The sequence below is a fragment of the Heterocephalus glaber genome, unplaced genomic scaffold (genome assembly GCF_053883595.1).
Source record: "Heterocephalus glaber isolate CG9 unplaced genomic scaffold, H.glaber_assembly_v1.0 deba00001058, whole genome shotgun sequence".
Lineage (NCBI taxonomy): Eukaryota > Metazoa > Chordata > Mammalia > Rodentia > Bathyergidae > Heterocephalus > Heterocephalus glaber.
Window position 1 is genome coordinate 502,070 of NW_028258184.1, and position 25,940 is coordinate 528,009.

The 25,940-nt window shown below is 35.8% G+C and overlaps 1 protein-coding gene across 1 annotated transcript in view; it reads left to right on the top strand.

The window, feature by feature from the left end:
- Col5a2 (collagen type V alpha 2 chain) overlaps positions 1-25,940 on the top strand; it is a 139,340-nt gene that overhangs the window by 743 nt on the left and 112,657 nt on the right. The gene's annotated exons all lie outside the window — the stretch shown is intronic.

Below are 25,940 nucleotides of genomic sequence, written 5' to 3' on the forward strand. Positions count from 1 at the left end.
TTTCCCACCCTACTGACTGGATAATCAGGACAGTGGTGGTTCCCAGTTGGATGGGGGAGGCAGGAAATCAGTATGCCTTATGTATAACTTATTTGCCACGGAGTGTTTGTATGAGTATTTCCTTTAGACACAAGCTTTTTAAAGAAGATAAATTTCGCCTACTTACTGAACTTTTTTCTATGTGATTTTCCTATGTTAGGGTTTAGTTATATGGGTAAGCAAAACTGCATAGCTGATAAAGACTATAAGACAATACAGAAACCAGTTCTGTTGATTATTAAACCTTTACTTTTGTGGGTTGAAATTTCAAGCACAGGCAAGTACTCTTTCATAATAGGCCATTATAGATTTTCATACTATTCACATCAGACTCAACTTTTGAAGCAGCACATCCATAAACCCATTTGGTACTTTTGCCACTGCCTCTGTGTAGTTTTGCTTTGCTTTAAAGATGTTTAGAAAATCTACCTCGAGAACCTAAGTCTAAAAGCTTTTGAAGAGTGAAAATAAAAATCTGGAGATAAATACTCAACAGTCTGTCAGGAGTCCCATAGAGGGAGCACTTCCTAAATCCTGGAAATTTATGTTACTTTTTGTGTTTCACAAAAGGAGACAATTTATAAAAGGTAAAAACTCTGAGTTTCTACATAGTGGCATGAAGAGAATGTGTTGTTTGGAAGGGCAAAAAAGATAACTGAATAGAAAATAGAAGTTAGAAAAGATCAAATGTAGAAAGATTACAATAGAAATAGAAAATTTTATTTTATCTTCTCTTCCCCACCAAAATGACCCACTTTAATTTAAAACTTTCAGTGCAGCTTTCTTCATTAATTTATACTAAAATCAATAACTTACTTTTATAAAATATAGAGATCATTGAATATGTGAGTAAATGAAGGGAATATTTCAAAAGGCATATATGATAGGCCTTGTGTTAAGACTTTCCTAAAGAGCTGTAGTTACTCTGTAGATATTTCTGAAAAATAAGCACAGTTTCTTTCTTCTTAATTTACATAAATGTTAGGAATATGATGCTTGGTACCAGAAAATTCTCCACTCCTCCCTCCTCTGTACAGTAACTGGAATTCTGAACACCACATTTTATAGAGAAAGGGTCTCTTCTTGGGTATATATTGTAAAGATTATATACTTCTATTTTATTAATCAACTTAAAAGAATATATATGAAAAAATGAAATACCTAAATAAAGTAGATATGGCCCTCATTAAAGATAATGCAGAAAAGAATTTTCAGTATATTAGAGCTACTTAGCTTATATTTACTTACCATGAATATTTTAGTTTAATCTGATTTCGTATGGGTATATGCAATACTGTTTTTCCCATGTTCAGTCATGTCACAAGCTTAATAAAAGTGTCAGAATACAGAAACTACAAGTGATTTTGAGTTTGAGGAAGAGTAAACTAGTTAAATTAAAGAAATATATAAGGCACACGTCAAGCAAGTATGAGATTTTATCTACAATGAAATCATATATTATAGTACCTACTTTGTGTACAAATATGTTCCCTTGGAAATGTAGAGAACTATTATTTTATGTAAGTATATATTTATAAGCTTGTGGGGATTTTGGACAATTTTCCTATATTTTACCATGGTTATGGACTAGAAATGTAAATCATTAGCACACTGACTGCCTGATGTAAATACAAATATAATATTATGTATGATAAAAGATAGAAATATGTATGATAAGATAAAAGATATAAAGATATATACGATAAGATAAAAGTAAATATTTTAGGCATTTTAGTATAAAATAGTATTACTTTTCCTAAATTTTGAGAGCTGTTTTGATTTTTAAAAATCCATAACAAACTGAAAGGAGAAAGTTTGGAAGTTGGGCTAATTAAAACTACTAAATAGCAACAATCAGGGAGTCAATATGACAAAATTAGCTTTTCAAATTTTTTTATTGTGTTTGTATGTGGTGAATGAGTGTTGGGGGGGGTCAGAAGGTTCTACATTTATTTTTTATATGAGAAAATACTAGATCGTTTATAGCAAATTATATATTCCTAAGTAAAAGTCTAAGTCTAGAGAGCTATATACATTCTTGTTACTAGCAGCAGGCATATTTGATCTTAGAAAGTAATCCTGGTGTGAATCATTGTAATCAACACCAGAGGAGCAATAGAGAGAAAGAAAGTATAAAAATATATTGTTCTATTTCCAGGTATAGTAAACTTCCCCGCTTTCAGAGGCTGGGCAGGTAACATAAACAAGTGAAGCAAGCATTTGTACACCAACAGGGGATGAGGGCTCGTGGAAAACAAGATGCATGTTCACTTTAAGCATTCAAAACTGACATTTTGAGAGCACTGAATAGGCCAAATAAAACACTACTTAGTGTCAACTTTGGCTCATGGGCTGTACCCATGCCTTATTTGGAATGCCATGTTGCAGCCCTACACTGAGCTCCTGGTGCCAAGACAACTTCTGATTACCAAGAGAAGAGGAGCTCAAAGTCCTTTCTAGTCTGTGGTCTCCATTTCTGTGATGTTATGTCTACCACTTCCTGTTGTGAAAATACAAACTTCCTGTTGTGAAAATAGAAACATGAAGAAATAGGCTCTTAATACTCAGTAATACTTGTCTGGCATCATTTTAAAAGAAGAATAGAGTAGGAATACATAGCTTAATATACTTGTTCATTAATCAATTGTTTTTAACTAATCACTATTGAAATACGTACTTTGAATCATGTAGGACAAGCAGAGTTTTCTTTTATAGTGAGTGTTTTAATTGAGATACAGCTGCATGTAGCACAATCCAGTAGATTATACCAAAAATATGTAAAACTTTTTTTTCTGACGTAAAGTAAAGCTTTTAACTAGGTACAAAGCCATCAAGGATCAAGTTTTTGTAGGTCTCTACTCTCCTAGGGTATGATCTTTGATTTTTTGGTCTTGGATGGCTGCTGGAGCTCTGGCAATTACATGTACTTTCCAGGTATCTGAATAAAGGAAGAGAAAAAGAAGCCATGAATTTCCCTTGTTTTATGGAGACTTTTGAGTCTTTATAACTATTAAATTTATGTGTAGTTGGCCATAATTTAGTCATAGAGTCATACAAAGCTGCAAGGGAGTCTAGGCAATATAGCCCTTTTGAGTGTTCCTGGCAACATTACTCTGCTACATAGAGTCCTGCTGTGAGGGATACAAGGAAGAATGGCTGTTAGGAGGCAACTTTAGTCTTGACCATAAGCATATGTGTCGGTTTTTTTAGCAGAATAGATCTTAATGGTTTTAATGGTCAGAGTACAGTGGTTCAACCAGATCCATTCTGGTTATTATTCATTTCTGAGCAGACTACAAAGCCAACAACACTGGAGGACACTGAAATATTTGGATGCATTTTTTTTACTTTCTGCTTCTCTTCAGATCAATGTAGATGTAGTTATAGCTTTTATCCCAACTAAAGCAAAGGATTATTTTGAAGGGTCTCTGTCTACATAAGTAGATTGGTAGATTGAGTGAATTCTTTATACTAACCAGTGCAGTGTATACATTGACCAGAACTTAGGTTAGTTGATAAGTAATTCACAGATCAGTGTGGAGCTGCCTGCATAAAGAACCCCCTGGAGATCCTTGATGCAGGTTCTGGGTTTCCTCCTCTCTGAATAACCTGATTGTGTAGGTTCAGATGTGTTGTGGGGATCTCTCTGCTTCCACAACTTGGCAGGTGTCTCTGACTCATGCTTGCGATCACTGTACTGCATTTTGGATTCACACTCTTTTGCTTTTTATGTCCAAGGCTGCACACCATGACTCTGGCAATGTCTTACTATTCTAGTTACTCATTGCACTTAAAAGGCTGACTAAAGCTTGTAGATAAACCATTGTGAACTCACCATTATTTGTGGAAAAATAACTCAAAGCCCAAATTCCCCTCCTGATGGGTTAGATGAAGCACTCTGCTACTCTAATGCATTTCCAGCTGAGTATATATTTTTCATCTGCAAACTTTCCTCTTCCTTCCTGCCCTTCACAGTTCCAGCACTATCACCTGAAATTCACAGTGTTAACCATTGGAAACATGGATGCAATGCAGGATGGGAGGCAAAAACAGAAAGAGGAAGCTTTGTTTTCAAAGTCTAGGGCTTAGAAGATTAGAATCATGATAATCTGTGGTCACAGTGTGAATCTTTTTTAAGGAAGCAGGCAGAACCACTGAGCTAAATCCCTGGCCCTAGAGTGAATCTTTTTTAATGACTATGTACAGTTTACTCCAGATTGAAGGATAATTCATTCCCCAATACTCAGCCCCACATGTCCTTCGTAAAATATTTGAACATGAATTTTTTTCTGATTTGTTCTGGGATTACAACATTGAAAATTGTAGAATTATATTTTTTATATATATATGATCAAAAATACTGTGAATGTTCATGTAAAATTTACTACAGTAAAAGGTACATTGCCATTCATTCCCTTCAAAATACTTCCCCTCACTTGAACACACTTATCTCATTGTTCTTGTAACTTTTGGAAGCAGTTCTGAAAGTCTTCTTTCCTGAGTGCCTTGCAAGGTGTGATAAAAAATACGGTGAACGATGCTGCCAGGTGCCATCCAATGGAAAGATAGACTCATAAGAACATTATGGTGTGTCCTCACCCATCTTATTCCCTGGATCCAGCACTGTGCTACTACTGGCTCCTCCCTAAAGTCAACATGACCTTGAAAGGGAAACATTTTGAGTCAATTCAGGGCATCAAGGCAGCTGTGATAGTACAACTAAGGACAATCACCAGAGAGAACATTCAGAATGGCCAGAAAGTAGTAAGAATGATGGAATAACCATATTCTAAGTGTATGTGTGTGTGATTAGGGGCCTTCTGTGGGAGATTACTGATGATGTCTTTTGCTTTAATACATTTTTGAAATTTAAATCTTCATTGTATTTTTCATAGTAATGGTGTGGGAAAGATTAGAATTTTTAAATATTCATTAATTTATGTATAAGCTTGGGCGATTGCATAGGTTATATAATACATGTAGATCTTAGAGCCAGATAATATGTTCTTTCATTTAATATTTTCTATAATTTATAGTCATGGGACGGGGAGGTTCACTACAGATATCCCCTGAGACATTAGTAATTTCCTGATAAATATGAGGCCTTTGAACTTTTAAAATTTTTTTTATTTTTTGGAACCGGGGATCGAACTCAGGACCTTGCGCTTGTGAAGCAGGCACCACTGAGCTAAATCCCCGACCGTGAACTTTTTAAATAACTATGAAACTCACAGTTTGAATCAGAATGGAATTATGAGAAATACATTGACAATTCTGTTTTTCTTTAAATTTATTTCCATCTAAAGTTTCATGCATATTTCACTTAAATTTCATGCAATACTGATGTGCTATGGTTCCATCTTGAAAAGTGGTTCCATCTTGAAAAGAATATATTTTCTAAGGAACGGTATCAGGGGAATTCCAATAAAACAATATTTTCCTTTTCTATATCTTGTCTGCTACAGAGAAAAAAGCTTTGTTTACAGCCTTAAAAAATTAGTGGAACTTTGTTCCTATAATTTTTTGGTACAATGTTCAAATTCAAAAATGCATCCTTTTCTTCTTTAAAATCTAGATCTGGGAAAGACTGTCTTATAGTTTTCTTTTCTTCTCTTTCTGTCCACCCCATGTCTGAGTGCCACCTCATGTTCCTCTACCAACTCCGCCTATTTTGCAGTGCATTTTCTGAAACTATGATAGTCATAAAAGTCTCTTTTAAAAATTAGAAGCTTACTTTCCACTCTGGCTTGCTCTGGGTTGCATTTGGAATAAGTAGAATTGCTTCACTGCACAGAGATTTACAAGGCAGCTCCCAGGACTCCTTGGATGCAGTGGTAGGTGTGACCATCTTTTCCCCGACTCTGCAGCAAGTCTTTTCTTTTACCAAAGGTTGTTCATTTATTTCATTCCCTCCACTCCAGGGATATTCTTGTGAAACTGACTCCAGAAAGCAGAAACTGAGGTAGGGTATGGCACAGTATTCATACTTACATTTTCCTTACTTTGGAGCACTTTTCTTTTTCCTCAGTTTTTCAAATTCAGAAAAAAAAAATGATGAGTTTAGCTTAGGAAGAGAGATACAGGTGGAATTTCACTTGATAATTTCTAACTATGAAAAATTTAAACTGTCTTTGTTACTCAATATGGTTCATCTGTGGCCATCAGCTTTAGGTTTTCTCATTATAGAATTCTGAAAATATGGATAGTTCCCATAGCAAACAGTTTGTTTATAGAAATTTAATATTTTCATTTATTAACTTAACAGCTATTGTATGCTTACCAGACTCACTTAATGCTGGTCTGAACATATTTTTAGGCTTTTCTTTTTCATTCTTTCCAGAGCTTTATATTGAAAAAAAATGACAAGTTACAGTTTAACTCAAAGCATCATGCTTCTCATGCCAGATTTTTAGCCGGAATTTCTGGTGCAATGGATTGGGGGATAATGAGGATAACTGGTTACCATGCAAAAAGATAAACTTCAAAGAAGGGCTTAGTTTTCTGGTCTTTGGCTGTAAACCCCAAACCTCTGACATTTAGCAAAGAAGGTCTGCACTTTCCTTGAGAGGGGAGAAGGGCCTTGGCCATTCCAAGGCATGGGGGAGTTTTTTTTAAATTTTAAAATGTACAACTTTATTATCAAAAATACACATATACAAAAATTAAAATTATTCAAAGAAAAATAATACAAGGGAAAAAAACTATAATAATATTCAAATATAATAGAACTCAACCAAAACAAAACTGAAAAGTACTTAAACATTTTTCCATATAATTTATAAAAACATCTCAAGAATTAACAAGACATCAGAGGATGTGATTTGTTTTAAAAAGATTTTCAAAACTAATATTGAACAAATAGTGGTCTGGAAAAAAATTGTAGTTAGCTAGTAGACTCCACATAGGCCAATTGTTTTTTAAATTTAAATTTCAATGAAGTCATATGACACGTGATGGAAATATAATCTGAGAAATATATTATTAGGCAATTTTATCCGTGTGTATCACAAAATACCCCCAGAGTGCCACCTTCTAAGTGCAAACTGAAAAAGTATATGCCAATCATCTGTGATGGCCCCTTGATATTATCCAATTACGCAGTTAAACACAAAATACATGAGGCTACCACTGGCATAGCAGCACACTGTTTTACAGTAAACTCTTTTTATATAAGCAGAATTATGCTCTAAAGGATGAAAAGCACAACATGTTATGATAAGTACCTAAAACAGTAACAGTCACTTATCACACTATTGAACATTGTGTACTGTGTACATAGTTGTATGTGCTTCTTCTGGAAACATACCCTTCTCTCGTTTGATCTCAGTGACTCTTCCTTCCCAACCCACTGATGAGCTCCAGCCTAGTCTCTATCTACATCTCTTTCTGTAATTTTAGACACAATCTACATATGGATTATTTCCAGATTCCAGCCTATAACTCTGATCTCTCCCCTTCCCCTCCTGCCACCCCTACCCCTTTGAACCTTTTCTTTGTATTTCAGATTATCGGTTATTCATTTTAGTCATTTTAATCCTTAATTACACTTTCAGTTTCTCACACTAGAGAAACTTCAGTATTTACACGTGTGTCCTATTTATTTCCCTTAAGAGTATGGCCTCAATATGCATCCATTTAGCTATAAATGTCTCTAGTTTCTGGTTCTTTATGGCTGAATAGTACTCCACTTTATAAAAAACCCACATCTTCTTTATCCAGTCTCCAGTTGATGGGCACTTGGGCTGTTTCCAAGCTTTAGCTATTACAAACTGTGCCACTATAAACATGGGTGCACATATATCGCTGTGGTATGATTCTTTTAATTCTTTTGGGAAGATTCCCAGCAGGGGGATAGCTGGTTGGAATGGGACTTCTAGTCCTAGTTCTTTGAGGTATCTCCATACTGATTTCCACAGTGGCTGCACCAGTCTGCACTCCCACCAACAATGGAGAAGGGTTCCTTTCTCCCTACACCCCCACCAGCAATTGTTATTGGCTGATTTCTTTATAACAGCCATTCTTTCTGGGGTGAGGTGGAATCTCAGGGTTGTTTTCATCTACATCTCTCAAATAACCAGTGATGTCGAACATTTTTTCACATGTTTATTTGCTGCTTTTACTTCTTTGTCTGAGAAATGTGTTCATTTCAGATGCCCATTTTTGAATTGGGTCTTTGAATTTAGGGGGTCAGATTTTTTTTTAGTTCTTTATATATTCTAGATAGCAGTCCTTTGTCTGAGGTACAGTTGCTGAAAATTTTTTCCCACATTGTAGGTTGTCTCTTAGCTCTGTTGGTTGTTTCTCTTGCAGTGCAGAAGCTTTTTAATAGAATGAGATTCCAGTTGTTGATTCTTGTGCAAATTCCCATGCCACTGAGGTTTTGTTCATAAAGTCTTTTCCTATGCCAATGTCTTCAAGAGTTCTATCTAACTTATCTTCCAGCAAATTTAATGTTTCTGTCTGTCTGAATATTTAGATCTTCAATCCACTTTGATCTTAGTTTAGTGCATGGTGATAGGTATGGGTCTAGTTTTAATCTTTGGTAGGTTGAAATCCAGTTTTTCCAACACCATTCATTAAATAAGCTATCTTTCCTCCAATGAGGATAGTTGGCTCCTTTGTCAAAGATGAAGTGGCTGAGCATATCTGTAGCTGTTCCTGCATCTTCTAATGTATTCCACTGATCCTCGGGTCTGTTTCTTTGTCAGTACCATGCTGTTTTTATCACAGTAGCTTGTAGTATAGTTTCAAGTTGGGGATTGTAATACCCTCAGCCATATCTCTGTTGCCTAAATTTCTTTTGCTATTCTAGGTCTCTTCTGGTTCCAAATGAATTTTTGGATTGTTTTCTCTAGTTCTATGAAATATATTGTTGGAATTTCAATCAGCATTGCATTAAACCTATATAATAGTTTTGGAAGTATGGGCATTTTCACCTTATTGGTTCTTTCCATCCAGGAACAAGGGACGTCTTTCCATTTTCTTATATCTTCCTCAATCTCCTTTTTCAGAATGCTGTAGTTTTCAGTGTAGAGGTCTTTTGTTTCCTTTGTTAGATTCATTCCTAGATATTTCATTTTTTATAAAAGGAATTATTTCCCTAATCTCTCTCTCAGTGAGTCTGTTATTTGTGTATAAGAAGGCTATTGTTTTTTGAATGTTGACCTTACATCCAGCTACTTTACTGAATCTGTCAATTAAGTCTAGAAGTCTTTTGGCCGAGTATTTTGGGTCTGCTATGTAAAGTATCATATCATCAGCAAATAATGACAATTTAACTTCTTCCTTTCCTATCTTTATTCCTTTTATTTCTTTCCCTTTTCTAATTGCTCTGGCTAATGTTTTGAGAACAATATTAAGCAGGAGTGGTGATAATGGGCATCCTTGTCTTGTTCCTGATTTTAGCGTGAAAGTTTTCAGTTTTTGACCGTTTGGGAGAGATTCTGATATGAGAATTTTCCTTTACATGTGTTTGTACCAAGGAAAGACAAGACTTGATGCCAGTGATGGAGGAACAATTTAAAATTGTATCAGGGAGTTTATGTTCAGTCCTTCAGGTGCTATAGTGATGTCTTTCCAGATGTTTGTAAAAAATTTTCTACTTCTTCCTCCAATCTTCCCCTACTTCCCTTATAATTGAGATCTCTTTTGGGTAGATTAGGCATGTTTGGTTTTTGTGGCTTTTATTTTTCTCCCTTAAGCATAATTATAACTGAACTGAATTTTGTTTAGGAAGAACTCAGAGATACCAGAACTTGAAATCTGTTTGCTTTATTGAAAACACACATGAGCATAGCAGTGATTAATTACAATTATGTCAATTTGTTCATGTATAGGGTGAGACCAAATTGAACAGAATTAGTTCTAGAAAGTTAAATCAATGAGTATACTCCTACTTCCACTCTGAGTGTGTGTTTGGGTGTATGGAGCAAAAAAGCAAAGTGTTCTGATTTATGGTATATTAGTATATTCAATATATAAATATGTTTGATAAATTTGCTAAATGTGCTGCTTTGTGTCCACACCATTCTTCTTGGGTGGAACTTTGCTGAAGTCCTGAGCAGAAGAACAGGCCCCTTTCCAAGAAGACAACTTTGAAATAGATGAGATTTAAAATTTTTTAGAGAAATATGATTTCAAAATTCTCTCGGAAGGACAGACATTCAGGGTTCTGAGTTCATCTTTGCCTTTCTAAGGTCTTACTTTGCAGCTCCATCTGGAGGTCACTTTTTCAAATTTGTATCACATGATAGACTCTTCTTTGCAGCCTGAACTTCCATCAGAATTTTACTATTTCTATCTACTTCTCCCTATGATGTAGGTAATTAATATGCTTCATATGCCCTCTGTAGTTGTTTCCATGATTTAATACTATTGCTATCTTGTAATGTGAACTCATCATTATATGATAACTTGTCTTTTAAGATCTTTTTTCTCAATATTCTCTGGCTATGAGAATCAACAGACATAGTGACTCTGAATGGAGACCCCAGTATCCTAGAGGGACTCTAGGACAAACCTATAGGGAGATGAAATTCAGGTGTCATAAATGCTCTGTATTTATCCACAGAGGGACAGCAAAAACATTACAATCACTTCCATTCTATGCTAATAGAAACAGAAAGCTGCCTAGCATATTTGAAAGTGGAATTTGCTTCACACATTCCCACTGTTTTTGGAAATTACTTTTGAGCTTTTTCATGATAGAATCCTAAAATTTATATCAAATATGCTCAAAAGTGACCTGTCATGGCCAATCAAATTCTAGGGAGATGCTGCCCAAGATGACAAATTCTCTGTAACTATTTCTGCAACTCCCTTCTCTCCCTGCCTGCAGTGTGTTCCCTTTCCTGCATTATGTGATTTAGGACAATAAATCTGTCTTTTCAAAGCCTCAACAGCAAGTTTCAAGTCACAGCTGAGTAAAACCTTATACCTGTGAGGCAATCAGCAGGATGTGGAAGACAGCAAAGAGGGTATGAGAAGTACCAACTGTGTGGGAAGAAGGGTTCTTGGAGAGTATACAAACAATTCCACTTGCCGGGCAGCTCAGATCGCCTTACTGAGATACACTAAGACGCGAGTCTCCATGTTTATTTATTATGGCCGAACTCGTGTGGTATCTTGTGAGATGCATTAGAGAATCTCAAGGAATTTGGCATCTCTCAGTTTTTGTTCTTTGACTCTTCTACTTTGTTATTCTGCATTCCTAAAAGATAGTTATTTTAGAATAAAATAAATAAGTGGTTCCACAATATTCCATATCTATTCTTTTGTGCTAACAGCAGCTATACTACCAGTTAGGCCTAGTTCGTGGTAGGACACAGACTCAGCAATGAAATATTTTTCAATTCTGGGAAGTCCCCTGAGTTCTCAACTGCTGTCATTTTCCTCTGTTTAGAGCTTTATACTTGCTAGAAATTTCTACATTTAGAACCCTTCTTTTCTATCTTTTTTCAATAAACAGCAAAGCTAGGATCTTTGGAGTCTCCCTTTTGAGTCCTTATTTTTCCCCTTTGTTAACCTTGTGATCTTGAGCAAGTTATGGATCTTCTTTGAGACTTGCTTCCTTCACCTGCATATTAAACTGTGAGTAGTATGCTCAATACCTTATGGACACTGAAGAAATGTGGATATTATCAGTACTTTCAGGATACTTTCCCTGATTGGGCCATTGCAGATTATTTCTTCCATTACAGAAATAACCTTTATAGAGCATTCCCAGTTACAAGGTTTGAGAGGAGAAAGGACAGGGAACAGTGAATCCTAGGCAAGTGGGGCAAAACCAGAAAGAAAGTGGAGGAGTCAAAAAGTAGAGTTGCAAGCTTTGAAGTGGCAATAACATGAGTTTATTTCTCTCATGTTGTCCCCTTGGGCCAGGTTGGTGTTCAACTCTTGATTATTCGTGAAGCAAGTCAGGAAAAGCACAGCAGCAAAAATTCCCAAAGTCATACTTTGATATTGGTGATCTATACAATCTTTTAATTTAATTATGTTTTCTACTATAAAGGTTTTGGCAATTGTTTGCACATTTGGCTCCATCAGTGTCATTTGAGAAAAGTGGAACTATTCCCAATAAAGAAAACTTCTGTTTATTTTCCTGAGATTTTTATGGATGTCAGGATGGACAGAGGTGAGCTCTGAGGAGGAATTTCACTCAAGGATGGGGTGCAGCCCTCGAAGCAGGAAATGAGGAGCAGGCTTGAGCTCATTTGGGCTCCACTAACAACCTGGCAACAGAGTCTCGCACACTGACCCAAACCAGAGCACTGGAATGAAATCCTTACACTTTGCTTGGGCACTTCTTATAAATATAATATACAAAATAGAACAATTCTTAATATTTTTGATCTTCTAAGCTCAAAATACAGTGTTTATAATATCTGAGGAAATTAATTGTCAGCTCTGAAGCCCTCTATAAAGATAGTGTTATCTTTTAGCAGGACTTTACTGTGCTGGTCAGCTAGCTAGAGGCAAAACAAATTTGTTCTTTGAAGTAAACAGTGATGGGAACAATCTAAAGAAATGTAAGATGATTTGTACAAATGAATGACTTTTTTTTTTCTTCAAAATTTGAAGCTTTGGATTGAGGAAAGTACAACGGCCTACTTACGTAATGACCTTAGCACCTCCCAAAGCCCCAGAATAGGAACCAAATAAGAAAAACTAAGAATAGAGGCATTGACTTGAGCGTACTCAGAGCAGATGTGATTTTTCTAATGTAACTGGACTGCAGTCTCTGTGATCAAAAATGTAGCTGGCTGGCAGAAGGCTGAATCCACCATTCCTGTGACTTCCTTACTCCTCTCTTACCAGGAAGCCTGTCTTGGAATCAGAGTTAAGCTCTAAGGGCCTGTTTGTGGCATGGTATCTCTTTCTCCTGGGTCAGAAGGTGACTCAGAGCAAGATGTTTAAACTGGTGACAAATGTCCTCAGCAATGCAAGCCAAGTGTTTAGACAAAGGTCCCATCATCTCTTGGGCCTGTCTACTTTCTGGTCTATTTTAAGACTCTCTACTTGTGCAGAGAGAAACATGCAGTTAGAGAGATGAGAGCCTCAGCTAAATAGACTGCTGCTTTCTTTCATGAATGAATTGTTGAAATACTTTAAATGAAAAGCTTCGAAATTAAAACTGGACCAGGGCACAGGAAATCTACTTTCTAATTGCAGCTCTGTCAAGGACTAACTTGGTGATTTTGTGGAAGTGACTTAAAATCTCTGAGCCTCAGTTTCTTCCTTTATAAAAACGGTGATATATTACCTAGGGTTGCTTTAAGTTTTTAAAGTCTATGACTATAGAATATTTACATGAATTTACTTCACATAGGTTAGGTTTGTGTTATAATACAGTAGAGGGTCTCATGCATACATTTTGATACTTGAGGATATCATGCATAATCTCTATGGGTAATGTATTTGTGTAAATTTAAAGTAGGACTTAAAAACTTTGATCTGGGTTTATTATTTTTCTAACAGTAGCTCACTTAAGGAACACGACTCCAATTTACAACTTAGTAAGATGATCTGCTTTTCAGATAATGGCTCTAAAACAAAGTTTCTAGGTAAAAAATGAAATGATTGTGAATTTTAAAATTCAGAATAATATGATAGCAAATTTATAATCTTTAGATTAACTCTGAATTTTCCAATTAGAAAAATATAAGTAAATATATTATGTGTGTACTATTGTAACTATAAGACTAATTTTTTTCTCAGTGATTTCTCTCGTGGGAGTGACAGGGTTTGAAGTTTAACAGCATGCATTCTTGTCCCTATAGCTGATGGACTTGTCTTTGTAAGGAGACGCTATTTACTTCACTAACAAACTACTGAATACACTAAATTGTTATTTCGTCTGTAATAATAGCAATAATAATTTAAGAAGAGGAGGAGGAGGAAGAGGAGGGAGAGAGGAAAAATTGGTATTGTTAAATGGTTATGGGCTTTTTTTTTTAACCTGTGAAGAAGATCATGGAATTGTTATATTTACTCTTGATTCTTTATTTTATATTTGGTCTTAATTTCTTATTTTCATTTACAGTGACATCTATTTGAATATATGGAAGTGTTTAGTCTGAATGTTTAGAAGGTTTGATTTATTCTGCTGGTATTTCTAGAGCACAGAACTTTTTGGAGGTTTCTTTGCCCTCCTTTTTCTTAGGGGAAAATGAGTTTCCATTTCTAGGCTTCTTTTTACATTTCTTTCTTTCACTAATACTTACTGAGTCCTGTAAACATTTGTGTTCTTGAATCCTGCTAAAATTTCATCCAAAGTCTAAAAACGTATTTACAGAAATTGTGGATATACAATTCAAGTGTGTGAGATGCTCAGATTAAAAGTATGATGAGATTAAAACAGAAAAGCCACTCTCAAATGCTTATATCCATATTCAGTCTGAGATTCTGGTGGGACAAACTGCCAGGTGGGGGCTTAATGTACTCTTCAACAAGTGAGATACACTTGGTTGTCTTAAAAGACTCACCAATAACTTACTTCTTTGGGGAATATACATCTCATTCTATCTTCCAGATCCATTATAGAAGTGTCAGAGACATTAGGATTTGCTTTAGGTGATTCTTTAAAATTTGACTTTTTATGAAAAGAAGCAATGCTCTGATCTGAGCTGACTGGTGATTTTAACTTGTTTTTCACTACAGAGGAGCATATCCCTGCCATGCAACCTGTGGGGGACTTACTTTCATTTATTCATTTATTCAAGTTCATATGCATGTATTCAGTGCTTATTGTTTATCTACAACCACTCTACATGATACAGAGATAAATTTCTGTATTTAACAAGGAGCTCATCATCGAGTGGAGGTGAGACACATAAAATAAAAGTGATCCTTTGTGACCCATATTGTGGTGGATGGGGACAGATGACACCAGGCAGCACTGGAAGGCATCCTTATCATGTTCTGCTTTGTGAGTGAAGGGCTGGGATGGGAGCTCAGAAATCTCAGCAGCAGGCACTTCTGACTGCAGCCTTTCTGATGCATTAAGTCTTGTTTCTCATGTCTTTATTCCAGTTTCCCATTCATGTTCTTGATCAAGACAGATGTGCATTCTCTCTGATAGCTTTTGGAATATCCCAGATAACTTTGCTCTTTTTTCTCCATACTATAGCACTTCATTTTGTATAGTGCATTTAGTACTTAATAGATCCTTTCTTTGATTGTCATTGTAGTTTCACTTATTGTACTGTAAATGTCATTGTCATTGACTCTTAGCAGTACTTTATGATTCTTGAGAGTAAAGGCTGTCTCTCAAACCCAGAAAGTCAGATATAGATCCAATATTGACCATAAAATAATAGGTACACTATAAATGTTTGTGACTGCCATTTCAAGTAAAATTTATTTCTCTTATCTTGAGGGTTCAAAACCACTGCCTTCTGTTAATGATCAGATTGTTGCCTCATTATATTACTCAACCTTGCCTAAGTTTTTATACATGTAGCAGCAAACTGAACAGTGGGGAATCAGCTTTTATGTAGCTCAGCTGTACTTAGTGCCTTTTTGTCTAAAGCACCATAAAGGATCATACTTCATTATTAAACAATAGGAAGAGAAGAAGTGTAGAGAGGAGGGGCACATAAGGGAGGGGAAGAAGGATAGATATGGTGAAAATATGTTATATGCATGTATGAAATATTTTGTAAAGCTAATAGGCACTAACAAAAACATATTGAAAAAGTTATACTTCAAAGTATCCTAATTGGCTACTAAGTATGGAGAAAAGTTAATTTTATAGCTTTCTTATTTTATTCTTAAATTAAATTTATTTAAAGTGATATTTTAAACCCTGTATTAGGGCTGGGGATTCAGCTCAGTGGTTCCTACCCCTGCCTTGGAAGCTCAAGGACCTGAGTTCGATCCCTGGTACCAAAACAAACCAACCAACAAACCAACCCTATATTACATTTTAATGGGGTAGCCTACCTACAATATTTTAATACATGCTTAATTAGGTTAAAGACATCTATCTCTTTGAGTGTTTATCCCTTCTTTATGATAAAACATTCGAAATAATTTCTCCTGGGTTTCTGAGACATAGAATATATGATCACTATCTACAGCCACCCCACTGTGAAAATCACACTAGTTATTTCTATCTAACTACAACTTAGTACCTATTGTTTAACCTTTCTCTATCCTTCTCCATTTTATTTATATGGATGCCAGTCAGGCTTTAGGGATCCAATGATGATTCTCATCCTATCTCATATTTAAGGAATTTATATTGAGAAGAATAGGCATATGGATGATAACTATGCCATAGCATAACAAATATAAGGAAAATCAAAGGCATAGGAAGAGCATCCAACTCACCTGAGCATGGGTTAGTTTCCCGCAGGAATTGGGCCCAGTACATTTAAATGATGGATGTCCAGCAACCTGTAGAAATGAGACAGAAGGAGGAGTAAGAGAGTCTCATGGAGTGGACTTTGTCAATAATACAGGGAGAAAAGAAGGTAAAGATTGATCAGGGTATTGCAAGGCAAAATGTTGGGGGTAAAGGTAGAAAGGTGAGCCTCAAGGAGGCTGTCTTTTATTTCAGGTAAGGAGTCTGGGTGGGAGGTTGTGAAAACTCACATATCAACTATTTTTATTCCATCAATTATTTTAATGCATCAACTACTGTATAATATGTATACTGGGATTCTTTTCAGAGCTAGATATCTTACCCTATTGCTCTATTTGTTTTAATAACATGTAAAAATTACCAGTAATTTCTTTTCTTTTTTTTTTTTGGTACCGGGGATTGAACTTGGGACCTTGCTCTTGCAAGGCAGGCGGCAGAACCACTGAGCTAAATCCCTGGCTAATAATTTCTTTTAATGAGAATGTTGTTTAAATAGACAGTTATTCAAAGTGCTCCCGCATCAGGACACTTAATGCTTCCTTCTCAACTGGTCAATGTGCTGTTCCTTTGGATAAGTCAGCTTTGCCCTTCCAGCATTCTTTAACTTACTTTGCAAAAGGTCAGGTATTACCAAGTCACAACAAAAAAAGTTTCACTTTCTCCCTGGCAAAGAGGGTTTTCTGTGATGGACAGTGGTCTGTACTCTGTTGACATTTATATTCAGAGTTTTCTGCCTCAATGGATGATAACATTAGACTACATGTAAGTAAGATTATACAACTCACAAAGTGTATCCACTCAATATACATATTCTTTTTCAATTTTTATTTTATTGGTACATGTTTGCAGTATATACTGATTACATTCATTGTGGGAAGCCAGTATTTGTGCACAACACATCTTAATTCTTTTTTTGTAACCTCTTCCCCTTCCTCCACCCTTCCTCCTGCAATGTCCATATGCTGAGCACCTTAGTTTACAGATCAGGAAAGGCTAAATGGCTCAGAGGATGTTAGATTGTGATCTAGCTCCTGTCCAGGGCTTTTTAATTCTATCTCATAGAGAGAAGGAAAGGAAAGGAGATAGGGAATTTTAACTGCTAAGAACGGTCCACACTACCTGAAAATCATTTGTGTTCGATATATTCTTAAAGAATTCAGCAAGACCAAGCCTATGGCAGGCAATAATCATGGAAAATATAATTCATGTCTGTAGGGAACAGGGAATGGGGACGTTACTAGAACCTCTGCAATAAGTCCTAGTCTCCTGAGAGCCACGGCAGCACAAGGCAAATTACAGGAAAAGCAGAAAAATGAGACTGAGAAGAAGCTGAGCTTTGGGTCTGATCAGTGCTGCTCTGGGCAGCAAAGACAAAGCTCCCATCTTACCCCAACTTTTATTCAGTACTCAGTACATCGGGAGAAACAGATGTAACCAATGACTTGCAGAGAGTTCAGTACATCCAGATAAACAAGGTGTCACAATCCAAGAACAATGAGGAACTGAGTAGATGTCTATTCCTCCCAGGATGTCTTCAGCTGGTGTAATCTTGTCCTGGAGAATCACAGCATCACCAGATCATTGAGGTCTCAGTTGTGACTGGAGGCCAAAATGGAATTATGTCTCGAAATACCATAGCTGGGCTGCAGGCAGAAGAACTAGGCTAACTAAATGGTTTTACCCTAAAATTACGTAGCATTGCTTCCGACACATGTTGTGGAAGTTTAAGTTTTACAAAAATACTTTGTTAGCCCTGGAAGTTGTAGATAAGCATGAAGAGCTGTAGTGAGGAGGAAATAGCCACACAATTTTAAATTTACCCATCTAAAATTTTTACTTGCAATGAAATCAGTGACCTTGTAAGCTAAAATCAACATAATAATGAAAACAAATGCAATCATAGGCTGTGTGACAGGGAAAGAGCCAAAAACGCCTTTTGGAAGGAACAAAAAATATGCTTGTTTCAGCGTTCAGCAAAATATCCTTCATTATTAGATTTCCTACCTTAGTTTTATACAGTCCACTTATTATACATTTAAATGTTACAACTATTGGCTGAATACTTATTGAGTGCTTCCTGATCCCTGGAATCTAAATGCTATATTAGACAATGGAAACAGAAAAATTAGAAGTGGTTTTAATATGAAAGATATAATGAGCTATAGATTTCAGTAAAGAGAATTGATGGGTATATAACTAAGAACATGCATGCAAAACAGCTTTAAAAAAGGCCGATATCTGAACCAAATATTTTCAGTAGGTGGATCTCTAATAAAACTGTGTGTTTGCTAAGAAAATACATTTCTTCCTGCCACAATGACATTTTTGATCAACACATCTGTTCATATTTTCATGAAGGTAGTTACAAATGAGTGGACAATTTAACCCCCTGTAGAAATGTTTTACCAATTTGTGTGAATGTTGCCTATTAGCACCAAGCAGTCTATTGATAACAAATATTTTTCTGATTTTTTTTGTTTACCAAGTGAAGTATTTTGGTACACTCAATCTGTATATTACTAATAAATTCAGAAGTAGAATACAGTACTCTAAAATTCCTGATCTTGGAAAGTGGCTACAAAGTAGCTATATAAGTGCTGTTATGATTTAGATAAAGACCATGAAGAGTCAAGGTCAGTTGGGACGTCCTTAGCCCATTGAAAGCACTGCACTTGGAGAGGATTAGGATAGTTCTTGCAAGAGTGAGTTGTTATAAGAGCTAGCTGGGCACCAGATGCTCTCTCTGTGTTCGTGTTTTAGGATGTAATTTCTCATTCACACTTGTGATCCTGCCATTGCTATCTGCTATGGGACTACACCATGCTAATTGGACTTTCAACTTTCAAAACTGTGCAGTAAACTTCTCTTCTTCATAGAACTCGCCTGCCTCAGGTATTTTGTGATAGTAATGCAAAATGGACTAATACAAGCATTGAACCAAAAGATGTTAAACTTTTTAGATATATCTTCAATCCATTCAGGAAAGAGGAAAGCCAGCTGGAGATGTTAGGAAGGGAGTAAATGTTTCAGAGAGTATGCAGACAGGAAAATACAGTGTGATGGAAGCCATCAGAAGGGTTCTTAGATGAGATCAATTATTCCTGCATCCCAAAGATACAATGAAATGATGATGGAGGGAAGGTACTGGATTCAGCCATGTGGAGTTTCTTGATGTCCTTTGGGAAAATGGTTACCAGTAAAACTAAAGTAACATTTCCAGAAATTAGATCTCATATACAATCTAATGCACTGGGTTTTTAAAACTAATTTTGTCTAATGGTTATTTAGGTAATACATTTGTCTAAAATTCTACTTAGCCAATTTCTTTAAGTTGTATATTGTTTCTCATCATAAGGACATTTAGATATTAATTACATGATGAGTGTGATCTCTTGGTATTTGCACTGTGATAGTATAGTTTAGTGCTAATATCTAAAGGCATTGTGCAGAGGTAAAGGAATGTGACTAGTGGATTTAATAAACATTGCATAAAATTCTTAGCTTGATATTTAATCTGCATGTGATAATGACACTTGTTATCATAAAAATGCACAAATTTCCTTAGGTTACTCAATAAAATTATTACTATGCAGTCAGTCAGTACACTTATTTCATGTATTACTCTTAGTGAGTCTCAGTAACTCATCTACCAATTAATAGTTTACTGAAAATCTTTGACTTTATAATTAAAATTCTGCAAATATTTATTGGAAATGTATAACGTTCCAGGTATTGTGCTAGGCTGTAGAGGGATACCAGGGTGTGGAGACAGAGTTCCTACCTTCATTAAACTTGTAAGATAGGGAGAGAGAGAGGGAGAGATTTAAAAATTTAGTTGACACAAAAATATTATTTTTCTATTAGGTCCAGAACAAATGATATATGTATGACTAATATCAGATTTAAAGTAGTTTATTATTCCAGTGATTTCATTGATGGTAAAACTATTAAGTTGTTTCTTCAAACCAGGACATACCAGAGGAAATAGAGCATTCTGACCAAACCCTTGGCAAAGTTCTATTTCAAACAAGAATACCACAAAACATTTAGTTCTACTGAAAAGTTAACCCACACTTTATTTCTTTCATCCAAAGCACATTACATTCCAGTGTCCCTTTTACTGGTATGTGAAAAACACTGGAGTAGGCAATAATGCAGACTGAGATTCCACGTAGTCTCTGTAGTCTCCTCTGTCCAGGCAAGTTTGCAAATCAGTGCAAATTACCACCTCCTCCAGGGGACAGGAGAATTATATGTTTGTGATTATTGTTGAAGACATCTTTATTTAGATGTTTGTAGCATGTCCTGTCAATGACTGTTTTAGATTCTTCTGAATCAATGTTTTGTTTTTGCTTTTGTTTTGAGTTAAATTTTCAGATGTGTTATTACTTGTACAAGCTTAAATACACTTGAAGAAACATTAAAAACCATGACTTTATACAATTTTCATTTTTAGTATGATTTAATAGTTTTAGCACTGGTCATGTTTTGAACTTAGTATATCTGACAAAGTTTATGTAGAACATTTTATATAAATCATCTATCTCACAGTTGAAAGCAGTTTTATTAAACTGTACAGAATGTTTAAATAGTTGCTTCAGTAGCCTGAGTGCTGTCCATTGTGTAAATGGGTAAAAATGCAGACAGGCTGTTAGAACTATTACATATTCATATTACCATTTGCCAAAGTTATATCTGGTTTTGTTGCCAGATATTATTTTTAGCTACCATAGCAATTAATCTTCAACCATATTTCCACTATTTCATTGCAAATTATTACAGTAACTATATAGACTATGTGCTTATTATATTCCTCAGTGTGAATTAATGACAGATCTTTGTTACATATTTTAGAATTTTCAGAAGATAATGTAATTTTATGTTATGAGTTAATGGAATTTTTCTTAAGTAAATATTCAGCATAAAACTGTAGTTGAGAGATACAAATACTTCTCAGATATGCAAAATAACCCTTTTTATATTGAAACATCATTTGTGATTATATTTTATTTATATAAGTCTGTTATTGTTGCAATATCTCCAACAGAGCAGGATAAAATTACTCTTTTAAATTAATTTATGAGGACAAGATTATCACTATATATCATAAAGCTGAGCACTTGAAACTTTCAAGTTTTGAAAAGGCTTTATGAAAGCAAAATGTATGTAAAAGAAGAATTTAATGGGTTGGATTGTTCTCAACTGAAATATGAGTTATAATTTTATATGCTTTTATTTTTAAACCTTGTAAGCCTAGGTATACATAGTCATTGTTTCCCTAACAAACAATATTAAAATTCATTTATCCAACAAATAGTTATTTATTGAGTGCATTGTGACAGACACAACTCATGGCTTGGGGAGTTCTAATAAGGAGCACCCACTAGCATATAGAATTTGAATTCTACTCCAGGCTATGAATGGCAAACTCATGCTCATGTTTTAATCTTTGTAACCTGTGATGTGCATAGAAGAGAATGAAGTTTGCAGATAACATTATGGTTGTTTGTCAACTGACTTTAGATAAAGAGATTAACATGGATTGCCTGATGACCCAGTGCAACAATAAGTGTCATTGTAAGATAAAGGAGGCTGAAGAGGTGCAATCAGGAAAGAAGTGAGAATGAAAGCAGTCATCAGAGTCAGAAAGAGAGATGACAATAGTGCACTGGGCTTTGGAAATTGAAGGGCTCATGACCCAACAATGCAAGTGGCTTCTAGAAGCTGGAAAAGACAAAGACATGAATTATCCTCTAGGGTCTCCAGAGGGGCTGCAGCCCTGTGAACACCTTAGTTTTAGCCGGTGAAATCCATTTCGTATGTCTGATCTCCAGAGGTACAAGTAATAACTTTACATTGTTCAGAAGCCAGTGAGTTAGTAGTAATTTGCTACAAAAGCAATAGGAAATCAATCCAACAGTATCAAAGTGGGGGAGGAAATTGGAAGATAGAACCACAGAGAAGGTTGTGTGAGATGGACAGGCTGGGTGTTCCAGGCTTTAAAGCTGAAATAGAACCATGGGCCAAAGAATATATATACAGTCTCTAGAAGCTGGGAAAGGTAAGGAAATGAATTCTCCACTAATCTTTCTAGACGGAAGGCTAATTCCTTATGTTGAGCCATATGAGACTCATTTTGGACTTTGGACCTCTGGAACTATAAGTATTTTTAAGCTACTAAGTTTGTAGTAATTTGTTATTGCAACAATCAGGACCTAATACAGAAATTAGACAATAAATAACAAAATATACAAGTGTATTTTTTTTAAAAAGACACTCTCAGATAATAAGGGCCACAAACTGGGTAAGAGTTTGGAACTGTGCTGTCTAATACTATATCCACTAAACACATGCTGCTATTTAAATTTACATTAATTAAAATCTAAGTGCTATTGGTATAGGTGGTGACTGCAGATTGGACCATCGTCCCAAAAAGTTGTCCTGGAAGTGCTGTTTTGGAGAGTGGCATGGTTTCACACCTGAGAGATTGAGTTTGTGTGACTGTCTGAGTGTGAAGAAGGGTCAGGCATGTGAAAGACCAAAGGAAAGGTATTCCAGGTTGTAGAAGCAAAACACATAGCAGGTATGTGTTATAAAGAAGGTAAGACAGACAGATGATCCATAAGCATTTGAACGTTACCTACAGTGTTTCAAGCTCATGATTTTTTAAAATTTTAAGATACTCATAACTAGCCATTCATTCATTCATTCATTCATCAAGCATTTACTGGCAGCCTAATTTTGTGTTAAGTTTTAGGCCAAGTGAAATATACACAAAAGTGAATATACATGAAAGCTGAGCTCCTGGAACTCATGGTCTGTTAGAATTCTCCTTGGAAAAGTGATGACTCATTTTGCTGTTTTCAGAGGCCATTGGCTCTGTAGGTGGAGAGGTGCTCTGCAATCCACATCATGGTAGAGAAGAATGAGAGAGAGAGAAACTGACCAGATTCTGCTACACAGGGGTTATCCATTTGTCCAGTACCAATGGCCTTTGCCTGGTCATGGTGTGTGCAGATGCAACATCAATGACATCAATACAGATGGAAGAAGCACAAGCAAGAGTCATTTTGCTTAGTCAATTATGGCTTAGTCAATTATGGCCTCCCTAACAAATGAGCAGCATCTTACTAACTTTAAGTTCTGCCAATAAGTCTTGAACTAGGAAATTTTCTTCATAGTGTATTTCTGTTTTTGTTGTTGTTGCTGCTATACCTTTGTTTTGTTGTGTTTTTCAGTGTATATGAATGATATTGACTTCCACCTTTCTTGTTTCAAAATATAAAAAATAGAGTTTCTGTTATTGTTATCACCTGCAAGGAATCTGGAAGTATATGCATGCACGTGTGTGTGCGTGCGTGTGTGCATGCAATTTTTTGTTTGTTCGGTCATTTGCCTTCATTTTTCATTTAGAATATATTACTTCAGTATACTACAACATTGACTCATAAAACATGTTATTATTAATGTGAGGAAAAGTACAATAGTTTAAAGTTAGTTGCAGTTTTCCATAGCTAGGGAATATTGGAAAGCTGTTACTCAAAGGTAATGCGGAATCTCAGGGGGTCTATATGGGAACTACCTCTTAAGGCAAATGTGTCTTACTGGTGAAAGTGATGAAGGATGATTTGCAGATGTTCCAATGCTTGTTTTGGCAACTGCTACAGAAAACTGAAACATGTGTTGCCAGAACAACGGAAAGGATGTGAAGAACTGAACTAAGTGGGATTAGGCACATAAGCAAAGCAAGCAGAATCCAGAGTGCATTGATGCCAGGGAGATAGTTGAGCCTGGATAACAAAATCAGAGCCCAGATACACATATGAAATCAGCTCTACCTCTGTAGTAGGATGCGCACCAAGCTTCTCACGGCTAAGCTCCACATTTACTCTTTCCTGTATTTCTTTCATTATCTTTCCTGTAATTATTGATGCCAATATGCTAATCAGAACAACTGTATCTGGTTAATATGTTTGTTAGATCTTACTAGGTTAGTGAAATATACATAATTAGAGTCAAGCAAATTTCCCTTCAAATTTTGAATTTGTTATTTAAGACCAAAGCAATCTTGACTGAGTTGCTTAACCTCTGAATAGTTTCTTCACCTACAGAATGGAGGTTATAATATCATTGTTGAAAGGTTTTTATGAGAATCAAATGGAATAAAGTATGTGAAATACATGCATGGATGAGTTTCTTCTTTCATCTGACCCTCTCCAATCAACCTCTCAAATTAATGTTATGTTTTTGTCCATAAGGCAAAAATACATTTTCAAAAGATACCTCACAATTGACTGTAATGTTGACAGTCAGCAATTATAGGAATTTTTAGCCAGATTGACTTTCTGTGAGATTTTAGAATAGAATCATATAGGCAATGAAGTCTACAAATCAGGTACTGTAATGGAATGGTTTTTTAAAAGGTGAAAAAATTTCCACCCTTGATTGACGATAATCTTTCACACATTGAATAGCTACAGTGCTTCTTTCTCCCCATACTTCAAACTTACGTATTGAATTGCAGGCTATTGATTGTTGTCTCGAAGTGGTTAACCAGTCACAAGCAATATGCTTCATCTGCTTGTATCCACATTTTGGTGAGATCTCTGATCTTCATTTCTAAATCATTTTGATTTTTTCTCCTCCCTCCACAGTGCTGTCCACCTCAGTTCTTTTCTGAAAGTTTTTTCCCCCAACCATTGTGATAAGCCTGGTCCTATGCCAGAAAAAGATGGGCTTTTCCTCAAGGCCAGCATCTGCAGAAGCTGGAACCTAAAAACTTAATTCATAGTCAAAGTATTATCCTGAGGGGTGGAGCAACAGGAGCCAGGATAACAGGAAGACATCCCCGTGGGACCTGGCTCAGTCCACTGGACACCTGGCTGTGGTCCAGTGTGAATTTGCTAGGGAAGCTTTTGAAATCTATATTCTGAGTTGAGCAACATGGTGTGTTGGCTTTTCTGCCACTTCACCTTACCACATTAGCTGTTGATACTAGTTTTAACATTGTAAATTCTTTGAAAAAACATCACAGGTACAATTCAGAAGTTTTGCAATCTTAACCTGTGGCCTAGAAGCCATAGGGTTTTGACCTCTTACCAGTGATTGTACTTGGAGTTAGAAACTTTTAGCTAAAATCCTAGCTCCTTCATTCATTAGTTTAATGATCTTGTATTTTAAATCATACCCATAAACCTCAGGTTCTACATCTATAAAATGTAATGGGTAAGATGGGGGTAAGGGAGAGGGAAGGAAGGAGAAAGGGATTAAAAGAAAAAAAGAATTGAAGGAAAAAATGGAAATAGAGCTTTTGTAAATGGGGAGAGGAACAAGGGTTGTCAGGAGGGAGAGGGAGAGGACAAAAATAGGAATTAAGCTGTGTTATGCACATGTACAAAGCCTCTGTGATGAATGTGATCATTAAGTACTACAAACATGTATGAGTAAAGAAAACAGAATTCCTCCTCAGTTCTATTCCGGGAGTTTGAAACATTTTGGATTATATTGTAATTCTTTTTTAACTCTTTCCCTTTAC